Source organism: Arvicola amphibius, chromosome 1 (assembly GCF_903992535.2).
Source record: "Arvicola amphibius chromosome 1, mArvAmp1.2, whole genome shotgun sequence".
NCBI classification, from domain to species: Eukaryota; Metazoa; Chordata; class Mammalia; order Rodentia; family Cricetidae; genus Arvicola; species Arvicola amphibius.
Genome location: NC_052047.1, coordinates 121,337,380 through 121,345,651, shown reverse-complemented (window position 1 = coordinate 121,345,651; position 8,272 = coordinate 121,337,380). Strand labels below are relative to the sequence as shown.

Below are 8,272 nucleotides of genomic sequence, written 5' to 3'. Positions count from 1 at the left end.
ACTGCACCACACTTCTTTCTCTTGGGCAGGTTCCACTCCTGTTAGCATCTCTCCTCAGAAGGTATCCTATGACTCTGATATCTCTGATATCTTGGCTTCAGCTTCACAATTTCATTCAGTGATTTCCCTGACACATGCCTGGCCTCCGTGGCTTTCTTTAGGTGCAGAGGAAAATTCCATAACCTGCTTCTTCTATCCTTAACTCTAAAGCCAGAACCATGTGGCCAAGGCTGCCAAGTTCTGCTGCTTGCTGGGGCTGGAATATGGGCCCCTCTATCTTCACCAGCTTCCTGTCTGTCACTGTCTAAGCTTGGCTGTCCTGAAACTTGCTTTATAGACAAGACTGACCTCAGACTCCGCGATCTACCAGCCTCTACCTTCTTAGTACTGGGATTAAAGGTATGTCCCACCACACCCAGTTCTAAGATTTTCTTTAGCTTCTTTCTACAAGTTGGAAATTTAGCTGGGTGGGATCTTTCCCTGAGGTCACCACACCCTTTACTCCCTTTCTTAATCCATTTGTCTCCTTGAACAGAGGATTTAGCTCCACCCCACTTTCTGGTGCTCTTTTTTTGTGTTCGAGATTTACTTTTTGAAATTTACCCTTATCATCTTGCTCCTTTTCATTCTAAATCTTCATTAGTTACCACTAATATCCACATAACAGTCTATACTAGGCTATTTTGAGACTTCTGCCAATGGAATTAATCCGAAATTCCTGAGGCAGATTCTTTAGACAAGGTCAAAAGGCAGCTACTTTCTTCACCAACTTATCAGAAGAACAAACTCTAGGCAAGACACTAAAATTCTTCTTCTCTGAAACCTTTTCAGTGAGCAGACAACAGTTCAAGTAATTCTTAGTACCTCTGGCTTCCATGCTTCTTCTAGTGTTTAAAACATTCTACTGCTTTCATAACCCAAAGTACCAAAATCCAAATTCTTCCAAACAAACACAAGGTCCAGCCTATCACAGGAAAATCCCAGTCCCTGGTACCAACTTCTGTCTTAGTTAGGGTTTTCACTGCTGTTGAAGAGACACCATGATCACAACAACTCTTATAAAGGAATTTAATTGAGGTAGCCAACTTGGGGTTTCAGAGATTTGCTCCTTTATAATCATGATGGGGAGTATGGCGGTGTGCAGCCAGACGTGGTGCTGAAGCTGAGAGTGCTACATCTTTCAGGCAACAGGAAAGCAACTGACTAACACAGTGAGGGAAGCTTGAGCAAAAGAGACCTCAGTGACACACTTCCTCCAACAAGGCCATACCTCCTAATAGTGCCACTCCCCTTGGGGGGTCATTTTCTTTCAAACCACCACAGAGGGACTGTGCTACAAGAAGAAAAGAGCGAACACTTAGGAAAGATTTTGTTGAAAAGACAAGGAAGGATGGTGGAGAAATGGATAGACAAAAGGAGGGAAGATGGAAGCTAAAGGAAAAAAACAGGCATGGAGAAGAAGGAAGATATGGAAAAGAACAGAAAGAGGGGAGAATAGGGGAGCAGAAGGGAGGAGAGAAAGAACACTCCCAGGAACATCAGGTAGAACTTTCAGTGTTTACCTGTGTTTGGGGTTCACAATCTGGCGACAAGAATACATCATGGATGAGACAAAGGGAGACCTAGCCATGACCGCCAACATCCTTTCTCCTACAGGAGGAAGGGCAGCCTCAAAGTCTTTCTCACTTCTGATTATAGAGAACTACAATTTGGGTCTAACCAGCTTTCGATACCCTTCAGTGCTTGCTGCTCTTACTTTCAGAGTAATAGAGCTCAGTATTGGTACAGAGTACTAGTCTTCTGTATCTAGCTAACATCTACCAGTGCTGTTTGGATTCTTATTATGGAAACAGATGCAACAAATACCACAAAGTTGTCCAAATGACCAAAATGCTGATTTTCCACATGCAGCTATGTTTACACTCCACCAAGCATTTAGAAGCATTTATGTCTAGGCATAGCACAAAGAAATGTTGGTGTGATAAACATGACATGCTGAAATCGGTCATGGTATCAGGATTTTTCTAGAGCTCCCTGGGTGAGTCTAAGCATCAGCTACAATTGAGAGCCTGTAGATCCAGTCTTACAAATATCCCATTTGCTTGCTTCTGTCAGCACTTGGATATTAATATTCTAGAGATGAAGACAATGCCCCCCACCCCACATACACACAATCACTGAGACCTAGGGGATTCCATCGTCATTTGAAGTTTGGATTAATCTTATCTATAATCATGTATGTAGCCATGACCCAACCCAGTCTTCATTCTAGTACCCTGAGGGTTGATCCTAGACCACAAAAGTCTTTCAGGGTCTTCTGTCTTAGTAAAGACTGCGTTGACTCACCACATATGAAGACACACATGGTTTAGATCTTTCTATCCTAAGCTACACTTGCTTTCTGAGCACCCATTGAGCTCTGGTGACATTGCAATTCAACAGCCTTGATGAAGAGCCAGGGGAATCCCCTATCCTTTCCTCAACTCAACCCAGTCCATCCATCCCCAGTGGAACAAGCCAGCATGTGGTGTTCTTTTAATTAAGTCCCACAGCAGTGCCAAGTGCTTCCAGAGACTCAATGTAGGAGTTGTCTCTGAAGTATGAGGCAGGTTGACAAGGTGGGGGTCATGATGGATCTTTCCACAATAGAGCCAATTTGCTTCTAATGACTTGATATCCAGCCAGCATCAATCCAGGCTCACAGGGGCCTCCTTGATGCATTTGTTTTCTCTTCAAACCAGAACCAAGTTTTCACTCCAGGGAAGTCGGTTCCTAAGGATGCCATTTCCTGAGACATATTAGTCTGAACAACAGAGAACACAATCTCAGATGCTCAGAGAAACTGCAGAAGAAATATAAAAGAGTGGAACTCTGGAGTCACGGGTAGGAGGGGTCACAGCTTGAAAGGCAGTCATTTTAACTTCCTGTCCTTTATCTAGACTGGGACATAAGTAAGAAATAGACCTTCATTGGTTATAGGTGTGTGTGTATGTTTCTGGGGACTGATGGCAGCTCCATTCACTGAACTTTTTCTAATTGTTACCATCAAATCTGCTGTCCCTCCCATCTGACCCTAGCTAGACAAAATGAACTGCATCTCAGGATGGAAAAAGACTCAAAGCTTTTGATTGTGATTTATCTATGGGATGTTCCATAACAAGACCATCTGCCCATTCATTCCTGCTCATTGAGGCCTTTGATGGTCTCCGAAACCTGTCCTTGGAATCCTAGAACAAGGCGACCCTAAATTCTTGTCCCTACTGATCCATAGAACTTATTCCCTAGACCTGGGGTTATAGTCCTGTTTATACTGCTATGACAAAATGCTCCAGGCTGAGGAACTCATAAACAAATTTCTCATGGTCCTAGGGGTCAAGAAGTCTGCAGTTAGGGACTAGAGCTGATAGTATCTTCCTTGTTGGTGGGGATTGTCTGGAGTATCTCAAGGCAGATAAGAACATGACGGCGGCATGCCAGAGAAAGGGTATTTTTATAACAAAGCCATGTCTTCCACAAATCATTTATCTTCTGATGGATTAATTCATTGGTGAGATCAAAGTCCTCGTGACCCAAGTGCCTCCCATAGATCCTATATCCAAACACTGCTAAGACGTGAACATTAATTTGGAGAAAACATTCCCACAATAGGTATCATTGAGCAAACACTCAGACCCCAGTGCCTGGTGTCTCTGTCATTCCCCTGAGTGTCAAAGCCTGCAGACTCTCTGAAACCTGCACTGCCTTAGGAAGGACGCTCTCTTCCAAGTCCCAGTCAAGCCCCAACACTGGCCCTTGAGGGGTGTGGTGATCACCCCAAGAACATGTCTATATCCAGTCTGTGTGGGTCATGAGTTCCTCTTTGCTCATCTTCCAACTCTACTTTTGAAAAAAAATACTGGCTTTATTTGAATCTGTTTCCTAATTCTTCTTTAGCAACTGATTTTAGACATAACTCTCAGGGCCACAGCTTGTAAAGGAGGCCTAGTACAGGATCCCTAGTCTCCAAGTTTGGGAGAAGGCTTAATGAATTATTAAGTTTGAATTATTTAAAACCATATTTGGGGTACAACAAGCACTCCCTGCTTATTGGCTTCCTGATGCTTTGGCTATAAAATGTTCCCATAGATCCTGAATATTTAGTGCTGGTGGCACCATTTTGGAAAATGACCAACACTTCAGGGGGTGGTACCTAAGTGGGGAAAGCAGGTCGCTGGAGATAGATCTGTGAAGAGCATACCTTATCTGACCCCTTCCTATCCCTCTTTGTTTCCTATCCACCATGATGTGAACAGCATCCTCCCCCCACCTGCTCACTCTTACCCCATGAAGCTGTACCTCAACAAAGACCCAGAATAGAGTCAACGTCTGTGCTGAGATTTCTGAAACTAAGCAAAAATTGCTTTTCTCTTCTTCTTCTTCTTCTTCTTCTTCTTCTTCTTCTTCTTCTTCTTCTTCTTCTTCCTCCTCCTCCTCCTCCTTTTCTTCTTCTTCTTCTTTTTTTCTTCTTCTTCTTCCTTATTTATTTATTTATTTATTTATTTACACAGATGCAGTAATAACTAATAGCTTTTATCACTCTGTGCCACACACTAATGACATTTCCCCATTTAAACTTGTGAAAACCAATATTCTACTCCCCTTCCAACAGATGAGGAAGCTGGCTATGCTGGATAGTTTTTTTGTCAACTGGACACAGAGTAACATCCTCTGAGAGGAGGGAACCTCAGTTAAGAACATGCCTCTAGCTCTCTCCTGCAGCCAAGCAAGAGGCCAAGGGAAAGAAGGTGACCTTGGCCACCACCATCATGAAAAAACAGGAGGCCAAAAAGTTGATGAACCCTCTGCTGGAGAAAAAAGCCTAAGAACTTTGGCAATGGGTAGGAGAACAGCCAACTCAAACAGTATCTCACTCACTTTGTTAAATAGCCCCTCTACCTAAGGCTGCAACAGCAAAGGGTTATCCTTATAAGCACTCAAATTACTGCCTGCCATTAACCAGTTCCTCCAGGCACTGGGCAGCAAACAGCTACCCAGCTGCTCAAACCTGCATGCAAGTACAAACCAGAGACAAAGCAGGAGAAGAAACCAAGGCTGCTTGTTGTAGCAGAGCAGACCCTTTGTTTGTCCCAGCCACCTGGCTAACTTACACCCGAAATAATCACAGAGAAACTGTATTCATTTAAACACTGCCTATCCCATTAGCTCTAGCCTCTTATTGGCTAACTCATACATATTAGTTTAACCCATCTCCATTAATGTGTATCACTACTTGACTGTGGCTTACTGGCATGAGTCTAACCAGAGTCCATCTCGGGCAGGGGAACCATGGTGTCTGCCACTCTGCCCTTCTTCCCAGCATTCATCCTGGTCTATTCCACCTATCTAAGTTCTGCCCTATCAAAAGGCCAAGGCAGTTTCTTTATTCAACCAATGAAAGAAACACGTAAACAGAATAATCTTCTACACCAGCTGCTGGCTTCACTGAGAAGACAACTGCTGGCCAAGGGGACATCCCAACTTAGAGACCCCCTGTCCTTCCACCAGGGTTCAAAACAATCACCATCTTGGTGGAGAACAGGAAGGCTCAGCTGGTGATGATGCAGACCACATTGAACTGGTGGTCTTCATGCATGCCCTGTGTTACAAGATGGGGATCCCTTACTGCTTCGTCAAGGGGAAGGTCAGCCTGTGGCAGCTGGCCCACAGGAAGACGTGTTACACTGTTGCCCTTTCACAGAGGTTAACCCAGAAGACAAGGGTGCTCAGGCTAAGCTGTTGGAAGCTATTAGGACCAATTGCAAAAACAGATACAATGCAATCCCCTGCTACCAGGGAGGCAACATCCTGGTTCCTCAATCTGTGACTCCTAGAAAAGGCAAAGGCCAAAGAACTAACCACTGAACTGGGTTAAATATACACTGCTAAGTTTTCTGTACATAAATATAATTACAAAATTATCTTCAGAAAAAAAAAGAAGAAAGAAAAAGAAAATGCCTCCATAAGATCCAGCTGTAATGCCTTTTTTTTAACTGGCTGTTGATGTGTGCAGGTCCAGCCCATTGTGGGTGGTGCTTGCTGTCCCTGGGCAGCTGGTCCTGGCTTCTGTAAGAAAACAGGCTGCGCTAGTGATGTTGAACAAGTCAGTGAGCAACACTCCTCTGTGGCCTCTGCATCAGTTCCTGCCGTTTGAGTTCCTGTCCTAACTTCCTTCAGTGATAAACAGCAATGTAGAAGAATAAGCCAAATACACTACCTTTCCCCCGACCCAACTTGCTTTCTTTTGGTCATGGTGTTTCATCATAGCAATAATAACCCCAACTAAGACACTGACCCTGTCAAAGAATTTGTCAAGGATCTTACTAAGGTTCAGAGCCTGTTTAAGCTGCTACTGTCTAAGCTACTAGTTTGCAAGGGGAAAGAAGTAGAACTGGCGTACAGAAGAAAGGTTTGTGGTGTGCCTACCAATGTTCTTGGATGCAGTCTTCATCAGCACACAACAGCACTGTGAAGGATGGGATAGCATCCCCAGTTAGTCCAAGCAGAGACTGACTCTCAGCCAAGTGAGAGAAATGGCTTAGGGTCTCCCTGCTAGTGAGAGCAATTAAGCTTTGGAGCCAGGTCCATGTGATTCCAAAATATACCAGACCTGGCTACCTGTTTGCCCTGTCTCAGGAAGCAGGAAGCGCCTGTGGAGTTCCCTTTGAGACTCGTGCTATCCTTAAGTTAGAAAGAGGTAACCAAGGCTCCTGAGCTGGCCTGGCTGTGCACATCCACAAGGTTCATAAGGATCAGAGTGGCCCAGAGGTCCATTCTGCCAACCACACAGTGTTTATTCTTGCCTAGGGTCAAGCGAAAGAGCCTGGAGTTCTTGCTTAGTGACAACATCTCCCTCGTCACACAGGCCACAGCATAGCTCAGCCACAGCAACCGACTGGTCCAGCTGCTTTGACAGTAATTTGGCATTGATAACACTTTGACCAGACCTGGATGCTTCTCTCCACGCTATGAAGAAGGACGGGACTAGGAAATGAGGGCACAAATGAAATTATGGGATCTTTTTTTACCTATACTAGAAACACGTTCTTTAAAAATCCTACGCTTCTGAAAAACGTTCTGTTTGCCGAGCCATCTTCCATGATGACTGAGAAGAACTTGCGAGGCCAGCTTTGGAGGCTGATTAATTGCCTGTCAGCTGGTGATACCAGGAGCTGCTGAGTCTGGTCCTGTCTGCCCCACAGATAAGAAATGCTGCCAGCACCAAAGTTCCCTGCTCCCCTTCCTTGGAAGAGAGGCCAAACTAAGTCTCAGCTAGCCTCCATCTCTGCCACCCTGAGGGAAGCCAGCTCTTCAGAGCAGTCCAAATACATGTCATCAAAGACTTCTGGACATCGGAGCTTTCCCACATGGTCTATTAATTATACCCCTCTCTGTGAAAACCGTGCAAGGACAAATCACAAATGGTTAACAATGCAAAAGCAAACACTGCGGCAAGAGGCATCTTTACCTACATCTCTAATACCATGGACCTAGGAAGTTTCCAGATAAAGTGGACACTGTGGTGTGGAAATAAGAGCATAAGTTCCCTGTGGCCTTGCCCTTCCTGACAATGTCCCTGCATCGTAGAAACCTTGATATCCCACACACTGGCATATGCAAGATCACAAAAGAGGCGAAGAAAACGTTTCTGCTATTTCAGGAACACATAAGGCAAATCCCACTAAGCCAAGGAAGCCTTCATGGTTTTGCCTTCTTTAAAGGACCTCCTGTTTTCATTCCCTTCGCTTGCTAATTGCCCTTCTGCAGCTGGGTGCTGCTAATTACAAATAAGTGGTATTTATCCATTGCATGAGAGCAGCAGGAGAGTCTCTGCTTAGCGCCACTACGCTCCTTTGAGTTGGGCTTCAGAAGGTCATAGAGCTGCTTTGCATTAAAAGGCTTCCAGAAGGATCCTTTCCCCCACCTTTCCCAAGGAGACCCTGGGTAGAGTTTCTTATACACTCTGGGTTCCAGAACTCTTCCTATTCTGATCTCAGAGTGTTTATTAAAAGTTGGGTTTGATGGTCCCCCAAAGCTCACGTTCCTCAAGCTCATGCTGACTCTGAGAGATGGAACATTTAGGGGGCAGGACCCAGTGAGCGGAAGTGAGGCCCTCAGAGCATGCTATTTTGTTTTGTTTTGGCTCTTGTTTGGTTTGATTGTTTGAGACAAAGTCTCAGGTTCCATGCAGACCTCAAATTCAAAGTAGGTATGATGACCTTGAACTCCTGACCTG

General features: G+C 44.7%; 1 pseudogene; it reads left to right on the top strand.

Moving 5' to 3' along the window:
• Positions 1-1,601: 1,601 nt before the first annotated feature.
• On the top strand, positions 1,602-5,901 carry LOC119825421 (annotated as a pseudogene).
• Positions 5,902-8,272: the final 2,371 nt, after the last annotated feature.